Here is a 19,275-nt window from a genome sequence, read left to right on the forward strand (position 1 = left end):
TCTCCGGAACATTAAAAAAGGATTTGAAGCACATAGTGTTTCAGATCATTTCTCTAAACATCACAAGAAGGACCCCACACTGCTAACCTTTATGGGGATTTGTAAAGTACCACCAGCATGGAGAGGTGGGGACTACACAGTACGTATATCCAGAGAAGAATCAAAATGGATCTATCTTCTGAAAACACTCAAACCGCATGGTCTCAATATTGACTTTGAGTTGTCCAAATTCCTTTAATTTTTATTTTCATGCTTCACTCAGATATCTGTATAATTATCCTGCATTCAACATCTTCGCTAACACACCTTTCAATTCAAGTGCCTTATACAAACACACATGGCACAACAACAGTTTTAACTATCCTTGGCTATGATTGGTGGATAGATTCCAGCCCACCGTTATGGGACCAATCATGTTTGACATACACGCCCACTGACTGCTAAATATTGATACTTCCCCATAGGCGATCTAACTATCCCTGAGGAAGCCATCATTGGCGAAATGCGTAAGATATCAGCACAGTCATACCTTTGACTTCACATGCTGTCACATCAGAGCGGAGATTACACTCTCTTCAATTAGCCGCATGCACATGCGCGGATCGACATTGGAAGTTCACCCAGCTGCGGCTTGACATCACTTCCGCCAACACACTATCGCCTCACCGGGAGTATCTCATCAACGGGTCCCGTGGGTGAGCAGCGAGCGCATGCGATAGCATTGGTATGTACTTATCTTTTGGTATTGGCTGTGCTGTACTGTACTTTATTACAATATAATAATGTATTGAATTGTTGACTATTTACATCTGCTAAAATAAATAACTTTGTGCTTTGGAAACACATAGAATTGATTGGGCAATGCTTATTTGAAAACGATAAAATTACTTTAATAAAGCTTCAATTACAAAAACATCATACAACATTTCACCTATATTTACCTCTCTAGGGAACAGCCAGCCATCTTGTCTTTCCTCGGCAATTTGGTAAAGGTCTGAATTTGCTAGAACTCTGGCGTCATGTGAACGTCCAGGCCAGCCGATGAAAACATCTGTGAAACTGACATAAAAAAATACACATAGCAATGTTTTACAATACGCATTACACATGGCACAGTCACATAAAAAAACCCATAAAAAATGCTTACCAATAGTTGTGGTCAACCACAGCCTGCAGAATGATGGAATGCCAGCCTTTGCGGTTGTAGTAATCCGCATGGTTGTCTGTGGGGGCAATGATGGGGATGTGTGTCCCGTCTATGGCTCCAGCACACTGTGGAAACCCACGCTTCAGGAATCCTGCAATTGTATCATCCAGGCGCTGACCTTGCGGTAAGGAGATAAAGGGATGATACAGGGCTTCCAGCATTGCCGTGGTGACTTTATGCACTAGAGTGCACACCGTGGATATCCCCACTCCAAACAAGCAGGAGATTGTCCGGTATTCTCCAGGGGTAGCATACCACCACAATACAATAGAAAGATGCCTACATGGTGGAATAGGTTTCCCAAAGTTAGTGGCCTTCCTGGAAAGTGCTGGGGTAATAAGGTCCAGCACATAGTTAAATGTCCCACGTGACATTCTGAAGTGTTGCATCCACTGCTGTTCCTCAAACGCTTCCACAGTAGACCAGAAAGCTTCTCCGTGACTACGCTCTCTGGCACGCATGGTTCGGTTACTGGCAGCACTGAATCTCAAAATTGAGGCAATGCTGGCCCTGAGAAAAGCTCTCCTCCTGCGCATATACAGACACCGAGTTTTCTTCTGTTGTGCCATAAACTTCGCCTTCCTCCTCCTGAACTGGGACTGTGCAAGAGTGCACAGTGTCAGCAGCTGCAGCAAACTCTCATTTGCTGCATAAAACAGCAAAAACACACTAGTAAACATGAACTCTGGGCTACACAAAAGTGAGTCGTCGGCCATGATGAAAAGTAATGCGGTAAACAATCACCACCCACTTTTGCATCATCTTTATGCGTCAAAAAACCAGTCACCTTTCAATGACATCACCATTTTTCACCCAATGAAAACTGCTCTGGTGATGACTCCCACAAAATGCCAGGGCACAGACTTGTGCAGTATGAATGGGGTCAACCCGGGAAATTCCCGGGTCCGAGGTGCAGTATGAATGGTGTTTCTGAGCTGGGACGCTCCGAGACCCTGCAAAAACCCGGGATATTGCAGGGGCAGCAGTATGAAAGTGGTATAAGTGCTGGATCGGCAAGGTTTTTATTTGTTTTGTTTACTTTGATTATGCTAAAAAATCTGTTTGAGGCCAGTTAAACCAAAAACCCTACATTCAAGTAACTTACTGCTGCTGTTCGTCACCATCAACACTGGGTGATGGTACCTGTTCCTCTGGTTAGGTCACTATATATATATATATATATATATATATATATATATATATATATATATATATATATAATACTTTGCATAGAGTCTGATGTTTTATGTCATATGAATCAATTTTATTGTATTTATATTCCTGTGTCCAACCAAAATAAATAATAAAAAATGTACCCATAGGAATTAGAACAATGAATGCCCTAATTTTCACTTCTGCCTCTGTCTCCAGTTACAGATGGAGCAGTGTAGTAAACAGTGCCTAGCACATGATGGCTTTATTGCAATGAACTGCAATAAGTTGCCAGTCATGACTAAACTAACCAGAGATCGGATAACACGTCACTAGAAAGGCTGAGCTGTCTGGCTGGGAGGGATCAGCTGATTCTGGCTCCAGACTCTTGTAAGCTGACTGCCGTAACATCCAACTACCCTAAGACTGCGCTTATATGATTTACATGATCTGTGAGCATTTTATAAACTACGACACAAGTAGCCCACCCATTCCACGCATTAGTGTCCGCGGTAAGTACCACTTTACTGTTGCATTATGAGAAGAAAATGTTTATATTTGGATAGTAAAACTTGTAGCAGTGTAATGTAATGTGGTGGTGCAGAAATCATGTTTGTGTTTAATCTAAAAAAGCAGAGACTCTCCCTGAAAAATCAGAACAGAGAGGAATCTGGTACTGAGCCCTAAGGAGCATGTTCTGTGCAATAGGACCCGGTAATAAACATCTGCTCCAACACACATTGCCAAAGAACATGCTCCTGGCTGTGCTAATGTACAATTTCTGTCGTCAATGCGTGTATATTAACTTGTACTACTAGTACGTTATTGCTCTGTACAGTAATTACAGACCTTTCAACTGCTATGTTTTAATGAGACTATTTTACAAGATCTCAGATAAAGCAAGAACAGCTTTATTTTTAAATGTATATATTTATTAACATAAAGTTGTGTATGTATGATATAAAGTAAATAAGTCAATAGTGTGGATATGATGCATTTGTTTAAATTAGGGGGGTTTAACCTAATACTTCCACTGGGAACTAACGACAAGCAGATTTTGAAACTGAACAAAAGTACTGTGTTCTCTAGGTACTTTTCTATTATCGATATTTGCAATTATTACATGTAGAATATATATTCAGGGCCAATATTTCCCCAAATCACTGTACACATCTCAGAGGAAGGCTGGGGGGTGAGGTGAGACTGGGCTTAGCCTATTCGGAACAATTTAACGGGAAAAAATGCAAGTGACCCAGTGACTGAGCCACCGAGCCCAAGATAGCCCACTATGGGTCCGGCCCAGGGAGCAGATGTCCCTGACACAGTTGAAACTGTGGCATCCTTTCATTTCACTAGTGATTTTCAGTTGAGGTTTTGGCATCTTGCTAACTTATCTACTAAAAACCAAAATAGTGCATTGTATTAATAAATATCTATGGCATTTCTTATATTTGTTTAAACAAAATACAATTATTAATTTGGTGTATCGGAAAAAACTGTGTTGGTACATGTTATATTTCTACCGAGTTTACCTTGTATTAAAAGTGTTCTTCAACAATATGTGATTTTGGAGCAGCACAGATCAGTCACTATGATATGACCTGGCAAGAATAGTATAGTAATCTACACTTGCTACTTGTCATATTTATATCCAGCAGATAAAAGTTTTATAAGAATGTGAGGTATTGGATGGGAAAATACAAGATTTCCATGGGTGTTGTTGCATATTTTTACTATCTACACGCAACTAATGTTAGCACTTTGACCTGTTGAAGCTTGGCCGGTTTCACTGGATCCCTCAGCTAGATCCCATGTTCAAGGCAAGTAACGCCATTCAGATATGGCGTACTTTGCTGCAAATATTTGTAATTTTTGTAACTTTATAAATTGTCTATAACTGCAGTCACAATACGGGACCGTGGTAGCTGCCGGTAAGCCAGAGAAATTTGCTATTTGTTAGTTCATGATCTACCAATATGTCATGGTTTCAGGAATTCTATTTGTACAAACAGATGGGCTAATTACTGACCCAGCCAAATAGATTAACTCACCTGTGTATTATTAAAGAAATCCTGAAAACATGAAATGTTGGTTGCTCTCAAGGACAAAGTTTGGGCACCTTTGAGCTAGTTATATAGTATTTTTGTTTGCAATACGTGGAATAATAACATCTCAAAACTTTAGTGCAATAATGTTTTAGCAATGCTGGTAATGTAAAAAATAAATGTTGACTGGATGGTAAGCCTTAATTATGTCTCTTTTAAAACCTAATTGTCTGCTCTTTCTAAGTTCTGTTGCTGTAATTATTAGCAGAGCTGAATAGTTCTTGGCTGGAAAGTGAGTGATGCAGGCACTGCATGTGTCACACAGATGATAATTCTAGAGATGTGAAATTTGACTTTATAAACAAAAAACTCATTTTTATTGCAGCAACACCCACAAATTATATAACATGTTTCATACTTTCTAGTGAAGAATTTGCAGGAAATCTTTTATAACCCTTCTGCTCAACGGGAGGTTTCTGTCCTCCCTGAGCTCGCCTTAGTCTGATAGACTTACAGGTCTTTATATAAGTCATCAATTATATTCATTTAGTGCATATCAGCCATAACCAGAAAGTCGTCACTACTAGACTTCAACCTTCTTGAAATAAGTTGTTGTCAGAGCCGGATTTATACATCATGGGGCCCTAGACAAGATATTGATTTGGGACCCCCCTCCCTGAAACAATCCATAGCACTGTATTTTTTTTAATTTTTTTTAAGCATAGCATATACCCCTATAGTGGAGTAGTAGGATATGCTATGTATCTTTCAGAACAACGGGACAGTGAACTAAAAGAAGCATTTTTAGTGGATGATAAGCAATTTCAATTATGTTATGCTTTTACAAATATTTGTTTTATGCTGTAACTTGTAGAAGAGCCTGCAGTTTACTACTATTATCTGTATTTGTGAGTAAATCATATTTCCAAGTGAAATTACAATACTACTGAGTTGGACCTTGCATAAATTATTTAAAGGAGAACTCCACCCCCCCCTAAAGAAGTTCCTACCTAGAACATAGGTTTCAAATAACATGTACATCACACTGCTTCCCTTTCATCACTACGGCCCGTGCATCACACTATGCTCCTCATTACTGTTCCCCTCATCACACAGTGCCCCTTCATAATCACACTGTGCCCTCCTTTATTATTACACTGTGCCAGCCATAATTTTGCTCCCCTTCTTTTCTTTCCCTCACACACTGCCCAATTTTGCTCCCTTCTCTTCTTTACATTCCCTCACACTGTGCCCAATTTTGCTCCCCTTCTCTATACTTCCCTCAGAGTGAGTGCCATGGTGCCTCTGGCTCCATTAGCTTACTTACCTTTCTATTGACTTCTTCTCTTCTGTTTTGTTTTCTGCATTGTCTTCTTTCTTCTCCGTCGCATGTCTCCTCTCAGCTCTTCAGTGTGTCCTCACTGAATATGTCGTCGGGCGTGATGACGTCACACCCGATCAGGCCCGGCGCTCCCATTAGGCAACCTTAGGCAGTTGCCTAGGGCGCCGGGACCTGCAGGGCGCCGCTGACTAGATTTTTTAATCTAGTCAGCGGTTCAGCGGCACGAGAGAGATGCACAGCAGCGGCGGCGGGGCGGCCGCCGCTGTTTTTTAATGTCCGCATGATCACTGACGTCAGTCAGTGATCATGTGATAGTCTGTCCGGCGCCTCTGAGGTATCACACTGTCTGTCACTGACAGACAGTGTGAATAAAGTTATTCCCCCCTCCTCTCCCCTCTCAGCATGCATCGCGAGGAGCAGCTAGAGGAAGAAAAGGTAAGTGAAATCTAATTTTTTTTTTATTTAGTGTGTTCGGGGGGCGCGGGCGGGGGCGGCTTGCCTAGGGCGCCGAGAACCCTTGCACCGCCCCTGCACCCGACATTCAGTGGAATGGAGCAGAGAGGAGGGGAGGAGGCTGCTGGGTGCCGCCGCAGCCTGTCAGGTTTATTTTTTCGACCGCATTTTATTTTCCTTGGCCAGCGGACAAGCGGCAGTGGAAATGGCAGTCTGAGGGCAGTGCATCTCAGGCTTTGCATCTCCCCCTACCTCCACCTTGCTTACCCTGCTCACCGCAGGTCACTAAGCAAGTGACTAGGTTGCCTAGCGGTAAATCTGGCCCTGGTTGTTTGTTTGGTTGTGGGGTTATTTTGTTTTTGTTATTTTGTAGATGAAAACTATTATAAACGTTGTACAATAGCTGACATAGTAAACATGGCTCCATATTTTTCTAATTGTTACCAGATAATACCACTTTAAATATAATTTAACATGCATTTAGTTTGTTCTATAGAATATTTTTTTGCTAAAATGCACCTAAATCATCCACTTGTTTCTATGACACAGTCCTTTGTTCTCTTGCATTAAAATAATGGCATGTGTCAGCTAGCTGATCAGTTACATGAGTGTGTCTACCTTTGAAGAGGTACAGTCTAAATGGGACTTATCGAATTCAGAAATATGGACATATCATCAAATCAAAGACGTCTTGTTCTCAGGTCTACCTCGTACAGCTATAACCAGAGACCTCACAGAATTTGAAAAGATGTGCTCAGCCACGATCTACCCTCAACATTTACTCTCCAATATCTGAAAACTTCTTATCAAAAACGTATTTAACTCCATGCCCAAGTTTACCATGGCTTGGGAACAAGACCTAGGTGACCTGATTTGAGAAGGAGACTGGCCAGCTATTTTCGAGACAGTCCATGCTTGTTCTATCCATGCTCAACCAGTGTATCTGAGGTAGAAACTCATTATAAAGTACTCACTAGATGGTATAGATGTCCTGCCCAATTGGCAAATATCTACAGAGAGATACCCAATACCTGTTGGATGCCAAAATGCTACTGGCACTGCTTTACATATCTGGTGGGGTTGTACGGTGCTATCAATCTCCCATTGCAAAAAAAAATTTAAACACCTTATTTCAGCAGCCAAAGCAGTAATACCAAGTCACTGGAAATCAGCAATACCCCCGTCTATCCGAGGTTGGTTCATGAGTGTGAAATTTTATAGAGCCATGGACGAATTAACATTCTGCATGACCGATAAGTTCACAAAATATTTCATCATTTGGTACCCTTGACTCGAATTCCAGGATTTGGAAAAGTTCAAATCCCTATCCATCCCAACAACCGCCCCTTCATGACAGCTCTTATATTCAACCATTACTCTATCTCTATAATCCAGTGTTCAGAAACCCCTGATTGATGTCAGCAACCTTCAGATTATTTTAGGAAACACCTTATTCTCCCCCACACCTTTCCATCCTCTCTTTTTCTTTATTTTTCCTTCATTCTTCATCAGAAATTATATTTGATTAACATTAAAAAGTGAAAAGACAGCGCAGAGATCAATCAGGGATCAAACACGATGCTAAAAATATATTTAATGACACAATACACAATTATAAAAATTTACAACCTGTAAATCAAATAAAAATTATTAACAACATCCCAATTGATCATAAGGATGAAGATGGTAAATTCAAATACTCATAGCACTATATCCACTAATTAGTGAAGCGATAAAACGAGCTTGTGGTGCTAAATATAGTCACTGTACATAACGATCGTATGTGTATTAAAATGTATTTTAGAGTACAGCCTAAAAAAGAGTCAGTTGAAAATAGCGCACAGCTGGAGACTATTGATAGACAAATTCAATTGCAATAGACTTCCGGTTTATGGTAAATATAGTGAAAAGACTCGTCCAACTTGTGGTACCACAATGTTATTATCCAGAGTAAATGAACCAGACTTGAGGATGCCCGACTCGACCAGGGTGAATAGAGGTTCAAGAAAACAGCTCTGTGTTATACTCCCAGGAACATAAGAAGAAAATTGGTCATTCCAAGCCCATCTGATAGTAAGTTGGACGGTGATTCTTCATCAATGGTTATCATATTTTGAGGTCCAAAAAACTGAAGAAGAGTGCTAGATCTATAAAGAATGGATGGCTGTAAACATTGCAGTTCGCTAAGAAATTACAACTAAAGCCCTGATGCGTTTATTTGCCGTACGGGCCATCCATTCTTTATAGATCTACATTTAGTTGGACAGGTCTTTTCATTATACTGACCGGGAACCGTAAGTCCATTGCAATTGAATTTGTCTATCTATTGATGGTCTCCAGTTGAGCGCTGTTTTCAAATGACTCGAATTTACCATCTCCATCCTTATGATCAAGGGGAAAACAACCTTTTTCCTTTGCAGCAGTTTTTATAAACTGTCAGGGATAAGCCACTCTAGCTACTCCCTGATTAGATATCTTATCATATATTCCAACAGTCATACAATATATCACCTCTATTTTGTCAGGAAACTGCTCCTGAACCCTTTTATCTGTCACAAACCGCCCTCTGCGCACTTGTGAATTGGAAGCGTACTGTAAGGGAACACACAGGATTCCAACCCAAATCTCACACTCACCTCTCTCTAAGGCTACAGATTTCGCTGATCCCTTTTCCCAACACAGATGCACGCTTCACACCTCTCAGCAACTGCCACCAGCTATGTATAAGGCCTGTAGCAAACCTATGACTTAATCACCCAATTGTGCACACTCTGTGCTCTGGTAGCTAAACAATTAACCCTTCACACACTAGTTTCTAAAGAGTTAATCCAGCCAAGCAATCTGTCTCTTCTAAACAGGCAATGAATTCGTTTTAGAGCAATAAGGACAGAACTATTACATTTTAGATTTAATATACAAAAAGTACAATGCTTACAAATAATAAAAAAAAAGTTAGATAAAGATTTGAAATACAAATTAAAAAATTGCAAACAGTTATAAAAGCAAATGGGATAAAAGTACAGAGCATAACATACTTATCATAATCTGTATGCCTGGGACAGGCAGAAAAGATGGACAGTCCTTCAATTAGACTGATCCCCAAGAAACTGACAGTTTGTCTTTTCAAAACACAGTTTTTTTAAGCAAAATGAAATGGGATGGTCTTCACAGGGGCAGTGTTAAATGCTAATAGGGGGTTGTGGCCCTTGCCACTTTTTCAATCACCATTTGCTTGTTGCCTGATTTACTAATCAATTCTACTATGTGATATAACTTTTTTGTAGCGTGTCACATCGATCCAATTTTATCATTAATAAATCCCCTATGACTGTCCATCTTTTGATATCAAACACACCTAAATACAGTGTATTCGCAGAGCTTACACTTATTTCCTTAATTTCTCTGTGGGACAGAATTCTTAATTCAACATATGAGCTGCCCTTCATCATGCTATTGAGGAATATGTGGTTGATCACTACTTTTATTGATTTTAAGTGTCATATTTTAAAACTGAATTCTTTTTGTCTATATTACATATAGCCTATGTCAGCACATGGCCTCTTTGAGCTAGACCACATGCTGAGCCAGGGACGGGCTGGGCCAGACCCAAAAACACTATTTTGGGCCGGCCCTAATTTCACTTACCCGGTGGCTGGTCCCTTCTCCGGGACCAGCCACCTTCTCGTTGGCCTGCTGCCGAAAGCCAATCCTCCTTCCCACTTTTGTCTGGCTTCTGTTGTGACATGGGACGTGCACCACGTGATAGGTGTCGTCCCATGTCAGAAGACTGCAGAGCAGAGCGCGCGGCGCAAATAGAACTAGGCAAGTGTGGGGTTGTGTGTGTGTGTTAGTGTCAGTAGAATCTTATATGTATGTGTGTGTGTCAGCAGCATCTTGTATGTGTGTGTGGCAGCAGCATCTTATGTGTGTGTGGCAGCAGCATCTTGTGTGTGTGTGTGTGTGTGTGTGTGTGTGGCAGCATCTTGTGTGTGTGGCAGCAGCATCTTGTGTGTGTGTGTGTGGCAGCAGCATCTTGTGTGTGTGTGTGTGTGTGTGTGTGGCAGCATCTTGTGTGTGTGTGTGTGTGTGGCAGCAGCATTTTGTGTGTGTGTGTGTGGCAGCAGCATCTTGTGTATGTATGTGTGTGGCAGCAGGATATTGTGTGTGTGTGTGGCAGCAGCATCTTGTGTGTGTGTGTGTGGCAGCATCTTGTATGTGTGTGTGTGTGTGTGTGTGTGTGTGGGGCAGCATATCATGTGTATATATAGGAGTATGGGGCCAGTATATTGTGTGTGTGTGTGTGTGTGTGGGCCAGTAAATGAATGCTGTGTGTGTGTGTATGGGCAGGGGGCAGTAAATGAATGCTGTGTGGGGGGCAGTAAATGAATGCTATGTGTGTGTGTGTGTGTGGGGGGGGTTAATGACTGTAGTGTGTGGGGGGGGGGCAGTAAATGAATGTAGTGTGGAATGGAGGGGGGGTCTTAATATAATGTGGGAGGTATGCTATGAATTTAATTGTGGAGTGCAGGTGGGGGCTAATTATTGGGTGCTATTTTATTTGTGGGGTGGTGGTGGGGCAATTTAATTTAATAGTGGGGCAATTTAATTTAATAGTGGGGCCTTTGAATTTATAATGGGGTAATTAGACCTTTAATTTTATGCTGGGGTGGTTTGGGAGCTATTTATTGATTGTGGGCTGGTTGTGGAAAATGAGATCTATTTATTAAATGTGATTATGTATTTTTAATGCCTGTGATTGTTGTGGGAAATGGTACTATTTGTTAAATGTAAATACTATTTAAATTATTGTTGGGGCTGTATGGAGGGAGGGAAATAGGTTTATATATTAAATGTGTTTGCTATCTAATGTCAGGGTTGGTTGGAGGGAAAGAGATTTATTTAGCAAATGTGAATATTATTTTAATGTTGTGGCTGGAGGGAGGCCTCATTATAAAACGTGAGTGCTATTGATTTAACACTGGGAATGGTTGGAGTTTTCTAAATTTCATGTACCCATTTTTTTTTTCCAAATAGGGCCTCCAACATTCCAGGATCCAGACAACCAGCAAATGAGCTAAAGTAACCAGCAGCCACAAGTGGTGACAGTGAAAAGACAGGTAGGAGAGAGCAGGACAGTCTGCCAACTGTCCTGAATTTGGTGGGACAGTCGCGAATTTGGGTGACTGTTTCGCTTAGGACAGTTGGGAGGTATGTCCCTGTGACTGGATCGCTATTAAATAACTTTTGGTAAAAATTAATTTAAAGCAAATAGCGCAGGGCGTTTATTTATGTAATTGCATTTGTACTTATTTTTTTATATCGTGGGATAGGTAATCTTTATTTCTGAGACCAGAAAAGAAATTTGTCTCTTGTCTAACCTTGCTATAGGATATGCCTATTTCTGATGCATATATCTGATACAATGAGCCTGTGTTTACCAAGCCTTTGGTGTATTGTGGTTTCGGAAACTGGCTTGTTGTGGGTCCTTTTGTTGTTCTGTGTGAATATGAATTCCGAACGGTCTGATGAAAGGCCATGTGTTAATTAGCTCTTTTGATGTGTGAGGTTTAACTTGGAGACAGGAAGGTTTAATTTAGAATGTGCTACTACATTTCCTGCATCTTAAAGATGCTGGATATCACATCTAGGTTTTTAAGAATTTCAAAGCTAAGTATAAATATTAGTGGCTTTGCAAAGTATGTAAATTTATGTTTATGTAAATCGAGTATATCCTGATGCTAAAAATAGCATGTGTCTGAAAGGTATAAATGCTCTGACTTGTACACTGAAATGTATCCTTCTTCTGACTTCATCTGACCTGATAACACTGGTATCCTCCACCAGTGTGCGTGAGCAAATAAAGCATCTTGCTTCAAAGACCTGCTTGGAAACATCTTCAATATTGCTGTTTTTTTTCTGTGATCTACAGATTAGACCCTAAAATCGAATCCGTTCTCCGGCTGACTCTGCGGTTTGGACAAAAGCTTTTCTAGTACCAACGCTCTGCCTGCTACCTGCAGCTCTGGTCAGTGTGATAGGCCAGGGGGATCCATTCACAGCAACCCGGATCCATAGTAAGAGGTCCGGAGTTACCAGTCCGGGTACACCAGCAACGAGGTACACTAGCAGCGTCAGTTATCCAGAAGGAACGTGGTTCTGAGTGCCATAGAAGGAGCTCAGTGGTGGCAGCATTATAAGCCCTCTCCTACTGCGGCAAGAGGGCGCTTTTGGGATAACAAAAGGGAACGGTGGCAAAGTAAGCCCAGCTGATTCCCAGCAACAACAGACAGGGTGGCATAGGCGGTCCATCCTGTCACAGTCCCGCATCACTGTGTACTACTCGTGAAGGCAGAACTGTATGCACCTAACAGTAGTGCACACAGTATTGCCTGTGTATTTGTCTAAAATGATAACCATGCTACATCATAGGGGTTACCCTGTCTAAAGTGCCCAGGCCCCCCAGAACCTTAATCCAGCTCTGGGCCTGGGCATAAAAATATATATATGAATTAAGCAACACTAAAATAGACTCTTCTTATATAGATAAATATATATTGCACCAAAAACCACCCTTTAAGGATGGGCCGCTACTTATGGGCCAGTGCTGTGTGCTTGCTCCCCGGGCTAAAGTCTGCCAGCCCTCCCCTGTGCTGAGCGGTACCTAAACGTCTATTCAGGTGTCACAACCAGGCTATATCTCACCACAGGAGCTCTTTCAAGCTGCCCCCAGGTGACACTCATATCTTCTCACACTGGGATGTGCAAAGCCATCCAATACATTTACATCAGACTCTCTGTCTTCACATTTTATACTTTAAACTTATCAATGGATTAATTTGATATAACCTATTTACACTGCAGTTATGATTTTATCCCGTATAAATAACTGTAAGCTCTCTATATTCACAACATAAACCTAGAGATGTGAACTACGATTGATGGGCGGAACGGGGAAGAGAATGGGCAAATGCACGTAGTCAGTGTATAGTAAGGGCATACTAAGCTCGAGTGCACGTAGCAGCATCTTTTTCAAAGCTTTGGCCATCTCTAAGGTACGTGTTTTTTCTCTTGTATTCTTGGTGATTACTAGTGGTGATGGCTGTGTGTGCACGCTATAACGTGTGTTTGCAACTGTAAAAATGCATATTATGTACAGTAGGCATGCATAATATCCTGTTTTATCATTAATGACTATATAATTAACAGGTGACATTAACTGAATCTCTATATTGTGTGCGTTATTATGAGACTTTATAATCCACATATATATTGGAGGAATACTGCAGTGTATTGTCTGTTAGAGCAGAGCGGACCTTAATGCTCTTTAATCAACAGACGTATCTTTACATCTGCTCCTTGTTGAATATAGACGTACATATTCTAGGCGTATGCTTTTTAAAAAAAAAAAAAATACACATTATGTTCGTTTTGCATTCCTGGATGAATTAGCACCTGTATTGGTAAGGAGAATATAGCATTAACAATTTGGACTATATCAGGGGTATGCCAGACATTGAGCATTACAAGCCAAAAATGGCTTGCCTGTTATTCCTTTTTTGAAGCTAATTTGCTTAGGTTAGGTTGATAATTTGTAGTCTGAAGATGAAGACTTGTCTGCTGTGAGCAGGACTGTTTTTCATAAGCTGAAAATTAGTGAGAAGCCCCAATATGCAGGACAGCACTACACCACTCTGTGAAGATGTAGGTGGAGCAGGAGAGGAGGACGGAACTCGGGTAGGATTGGTTCTAGGTTTCTCGGCACCCTAGGCAAAGCTTCAGTCTTCCACCCCTCCTCCCTCCAGTATCTACATCCACACACTTGTGACCATTTTTAAAATAAAAATAAGAATTCTGGGGCGTGGTTTGGTGGCCATTTGGGACGGCTGCATTTCATTTCAGCTCCTCCATCCCGACCATAAACTACAGGCTGTATGGGCACTTACCTGCTTTAGAGTGGCCCTTAGCAGGTTGGCCGAAACGTGCTCTCACTGCTGGGGGATCTATTTCGGAACGGCTGGCGGTTTCACCCTCCCTACATGCTGGAGCCTTTACCTTGCTGCATCGTGACTGCTGCTGCCGACCCCGTGCGGTCCAGGGGAACAGGGTCACCAGAGTAGAGGAGTGGTCAGCAAGCTGGGTCGGTACACCGGGTCACCAGAGTAGAGTAGTAGTCAGCAAGCCGGGTCGGTACACAGGGGTTGGAGAGGCAGAATAGTGAAGACAGGCAGGAGTCAGTACACAGCAATTAACAGGAGGCTGGGAAGCACAAGGATTCACGAAGAAACAGGAGCCAGGAACAGGTAAGTGTTGCTCTGACACTCAGCGAGTGTCGGAGTGAGAATTATATACTGACGGGGATTCAAAATCCCCACCTGCGGCTTCCGGACAGAGCGGCTAGAACAGGTAAGTCCATAACAGTACTCCGTGCCCTAAAGGTGGACTCCGAACACCTAATAGGGTTTTAGGTGAAATTTCTTATGGAAAAGTATGAGTAGACAGGGAGCGTGCAGATCAACGGCTCTTACCCAGGAGCGCTCCTCAGGACCGTAACCCTTCCAATCCACCAATAACTATACGGCACCTTGAACTTTGCGAGATTCCAGAATAGTCTTCATCTCATATTCGATTTGATCCTGATCCACAATAGGAGGAGGAACTCTGGATGGAGTGGAGAATTTGTTGGTTACCATTGGTTTCAACAAGGAGACATGAAAGACATTAGGTATGCGTAGGGAGGGAGGCAGACGCAACCTAAAGGCTACCAGATTAATGACCTCAGAAATAGCGAATGGACCAGTGAACTTGGGAGCAAATTTCTTACTAGGAACCTTTAAATGTTTTGAGTGGATAACCATACCCTGTCACCGATAGAAAAACTTGGACTCGCTCTCCTCCTCTTATCATAGGATTCTATGCTACAAATGGTTGCTCTCTTTAAATTTATCTTGGTCTGTTCCCAAATGGAAGAAAAGTTACGAAACAATGAGTCCACAGCCGGAACTTCAGAAGATGCAATTTGCGAGAAGGTGGGTAGTTTAGGGTGGCAGCCATAAAGGACAAAAAAAGGAGAGTTAGAGATAGCCTCATGGAAATGATAGTTATGGGGGAACTCAGCCCATGAGAGAAGATCCACCCAGTTATCTTGATTGCTTCAGATAAATATTCTGCGAAATTTCTCCTGGTTGGTTCTCTCCATAGACCCATTGGACTGGGGATGATATGCGGAGGAAAAATCAAGTTTAATTCCGGACTTACTGCAAAAGGACCTCCGAAATTTGGATATGAACTGGAATACTCGATCAGAAACAATTTCTGGAGGAGAACCATGGAGGCGAAATACCTCTTTGATAAAGATATCGGCTAAGGAGGAGGAAGATGGAAGACCTTTTAAGAGCAATAAAGTGGGCTGTTTTAGAGAAGCGATCCATGACCACTAGCACCACTTGGAAGGAGGAAGGTCTGTGATGAAGTCCATGGAAATCTGCGACCAAGGATATTCAGGAATGGGTAATGGGAGCAAACATCCATAAGGTCTTCTCCTGGAGGTCTTGTGTTGAGCACATTCGGAACAAGCAGAAACAAATCTATTTACATCCTCCAGTAACGAACGCCACCAGTAACTTCGGGACAAAAAGTCCCAGGTTTTGCAGATGCCGGCATGCCTGGAGAAGAGAGAGCGATGAGCCCAGCGTAGGAGTTAGGTGCGCAGAAACGTAAGGATGAACGTCTCGTCTGGAGGGCAACCTTTGTTAAGGTGTGTAGTTGCAAAAACTCGACAAGGGTCTAAAATGAATTTATTCTTCTCCAAAGGTTCCATGTCAGCTGGATCAAAAGAGCGAGATAAAACATCCGCCTTCGTATTCTTAGATCCAGAATGAAAGGTGATGTTAAAATCAAAGCGCGAGAAGAATAAAGACTATCTTGCTTGCCGGGGTTTTAGACAGCAGGCAGTACATAAGTATAATAAATTCTTATGATCTGTATAGATGGTAATAGGGAATTGTGCCCCTTCTAGCAGATGCCTCCATTTGGAGAAAGCCAACTTGATGGCCAGGAGCTCCTTATCACCTATCCCACAATTTCTCTCAGCAGGTAACAGACGACGGGAAAAGAATCCCCAAGGATGAAGTTTGCCAGAAGAGTCCCGTTGTGAAAGTACTGCTCCTGTACCAACGGAAGACGCATCCACTTCCAGGATAAAGGGACGTGAGCACTTGGGCTGTCGGAGGATGGGTGCTGAGGAGAAGAGAGACTTCAATAGGACATAAGCTTGGGTAGCTTCAGCAGACCATACGTAGCATTAGCAGACTTACAGGTCAATGCAGTGATGAGAGCCACTAGTGAAGAGTAACCCTTTATGGCGATAGTAGTTGGAGAACCCTAGGAAGCGTTGAGTAGTTTTAAGGCCTGAAGGTTGAGACCAGTCAAGTATGGCCTTCAATTAGGTGGGATCCATTTGCAGTCCGGAGCCAGAAGTGATATATCCCGAGAAAGGAATTTGCTTCTGCTCGAAGGTACATTTTTCTAATTTACAAAATAGATGATTTTTTCCTGATGCGGAACAGAACCTCCAGTGCATGTCTGCGATGGGATACTAGATCTTGGGAAAAGATGAGTATGTCGTCTTAGTAGATGACCACAGATTGATACAGGAGATCTTGAAAGAGTTTATTCATAAAGCCCTGAAAGATAGCCGGGGCATTGCATAACCCAAAGGGCATGTCCAAATACTCAAAATGACTGTCCCAGGAGATAAATGCTGTTTTCCATTCATCCCCCTCCTTAATGCGTATGAGGTTATATGCTCCTCTGAGATCAAGTTTAGAGAAGATGGTGGCACCTTTTAAACGGTCAAACAACTCTGAAATCAATGGCAGTGGATACCGATTTCTTAATGGTAATAGCATTTAGGCCTCTGTAATCTATGCAAGGGCGGAGGCCCCCATCTTTCTTTTTCACAAAGAAGAAGCCAGCCCCAGCTGGGGAGGCAGACTTACGGATGAAGCCCCTTCTAAGGTTCTCTTGGACATACTCCTCCATGGCCTTAGACTCAGGAACAGAAAGAGGATCTACACGGCATTGAGGTTGCCAGGAATGAGGTCAATAGCACAATCCAAGATTCTGTGAGGAGGGAGTCTAGTGGTTTCTTGTTGGCAAAAGACGTCAGAGAAGGTTTGGTAGGGCTCAGGCAGAAGGGTCAATGGAAACGTTTGAGAGCGTTTGGAAACATCTTGGGGAACCACCTTTTGGAGGCAATGTGAGAAGCAGAACTGTCCCAAAGACAAAATATAATCGGACCTCCAGTCTAGGGTAGGGAAATGGAGACGAAGTAACGGGAGTCCAAGAATGACTGGATTATAAGAAAGGAGATACTCTCCTGATGGAGTGCTTCAGTTTGGAGAAGGAGGGTAGTGGTACGAACCAGGATGGATCCTTCAGGAATTCTTTCCCCTTCGATGGCCAGAAGGAAGAGATGTTGTTCTAAGACTTGCGTGGGAATGGAAAATTGTTTTACCAAGGCAGCTGAAATGAAATTCCTTGAGGCTCCGGAGTTAAGGAGTGCGGACTGAGAGAAGGTATATTGTCCTGACCGTAAAGAAATGGGAATAGTCAGGCAATCATTACTACGAGAAACTAAGGGAGACTGAGTGAGGAGGCCCAACGATACAGCTCCCGAATACGTTAGGCCCTGTCGTTTCCCGGACATTTGGGACAGGAGCTCAGAAAATGGCCACTCCACACACAACTTGTTTTGGAATCTCCTCTCCCTTTCTTTGGCTGAGAGACGGGTCCTCCAAAATTGCATTGGTTCTTCGGGACGGAGAACAGGGGTTTGGAAGTTGGGAGCTAAGCGAACCATACTGTGTCGAGATTGTTCCCTCTCGGAATTACGCTCCTTGAAACGTAAATCAACCTTAATGCAGAGGGAGATGAGATCATCCAGAGACATAGGGAGTTCTTGAGATACTAGCTCATCTTTAATCCGATCCGAAAGGCCCTGCCAAAACGTAGCCAAGAGAGCCTCGTCATTCCAGCGGAGTTCAGAGGCCATAATTCTGAAGTGGACCGCATGCTGCCCCACAGACTGGTTTCCTTGGCAAAGACGCAATAAGCCGGTAGCGGCATTGGATACCCTACCTGGCTCATCAAAAATCTTTTAAAAGTGGACAAGAAGGTGGTGAAATTATACAGAATGGAATCATTCCTCTCCCATAAGGGTGAAGCCCATGCTAAAGATTGGCCGGACAGCAGCGATATCACATAGGCCACCTTAGCTTTTTCAGAAGGAAAGTTCCCTGGCAGAAGCTCGAATTGAATGGAGCATTGGTTCAAGAATCCTCTGCAATATTTAGGATCTCCATCAAACTTCGGTGGATTAGGTATCCGTAATTGAGAGGAAGAAGCTGCGGCTGCTGCTGGCGGGGGGTCTGGGGCTGCAACCACCGGTGCAGGCGGGCCAGTAGCCACCAAGGTGTTTTGGATGACGTCCAACCGGGTAGATAGACTCTGGAGAAATTTAAGAAGTTGCTCTTGGTTAGCCTCTTGCTTATCCATCCTTCCCACTAAATGCTCCAGTAGATCTTTTGCCGCTGGATCCATGGTCAGAGCAAGCTGTAATGGATTACTGGATAATACTACTAATCTTGATTAGCGCTGGCTTACCTGAGGTGCGGAGTCTAACGATCTCCCCCAAGAACCGCCGCAAAACGGGATGGGCTTCGCGGCCAGGAGTCGCAGGTCGCGGTCCTCAGGTTCGCCCCAAGATGTAGTGCAGCGGAGTGGGAGCAAGAGATGCAATCAATCCGGGTCTGTACACAGGAAGGTGAAGCAGGCAGAATCAGGCCGGGTCGGTACACGGGTCACCAGAATACAGGAGTGGTCAGCAACCTGGGTCAGTACACAGGGTCACCAGAGTAGAGGAGTGGTCAGCAAGCCGGGTCAGTACATAGGGTTTGTAGAGGCAGAATAGTGAGACACACAGCAATCAACAGGAGGCTGGGAAGCACAAGGATTCACGAAGAAACAGGAGCCAGGAACAGGTAAGTGTTGCTCTGACACTCAGCGAGTGTCGGAGT

General features: G+C 42.9%; 1 protein-coding gene across 7 annotated transcripts in view; it reads left to right on the forward strand.

The window, feature by feature from the left end:
* The first annotated feature begins 2,697 nt into the window (after positions 1-2,697).
* P4HA2 (prolyl 4-hydroxylase subunit alpha 2) overlaps positions 2,698-19,275 on the forward strand; it is a 317,788-nt gene continuing 301,210 nt past the window's right edge. For 3 of the 7 annotated variants that reach the window (XM_075209730.1, XM_075209731.1, XM_075209729.1), the window contains exon 1: positions 2,701-2,871. The gene's annotated coding sequence lies outside the window, so the exon portion shown is untranslated. Of the gene's footprint in view, positions 2,872-19,275 lie in introns of all 7 variants that reach the window. The other 4 variants (XM_075209736.1, XM_075209732.1, XM_075209734.1 and 1 more) reach the window with 3 other exon arrangements.

Source organism: Mixophyes fleayi, chromosome 4, assembly GCF_038048845.1.
Source record: "Mixophyes fleayi isolate aMixFle1 chromosome 4, aMixFle1.hap1, whole genome shotgun sequence".
Classification (NCBI taxonomy): Eukaryota; Metazoa; Chordata; class Amphibia; order Anura; family Limnodynastidae; genus Mixophyes; species Mixophyes fleayi.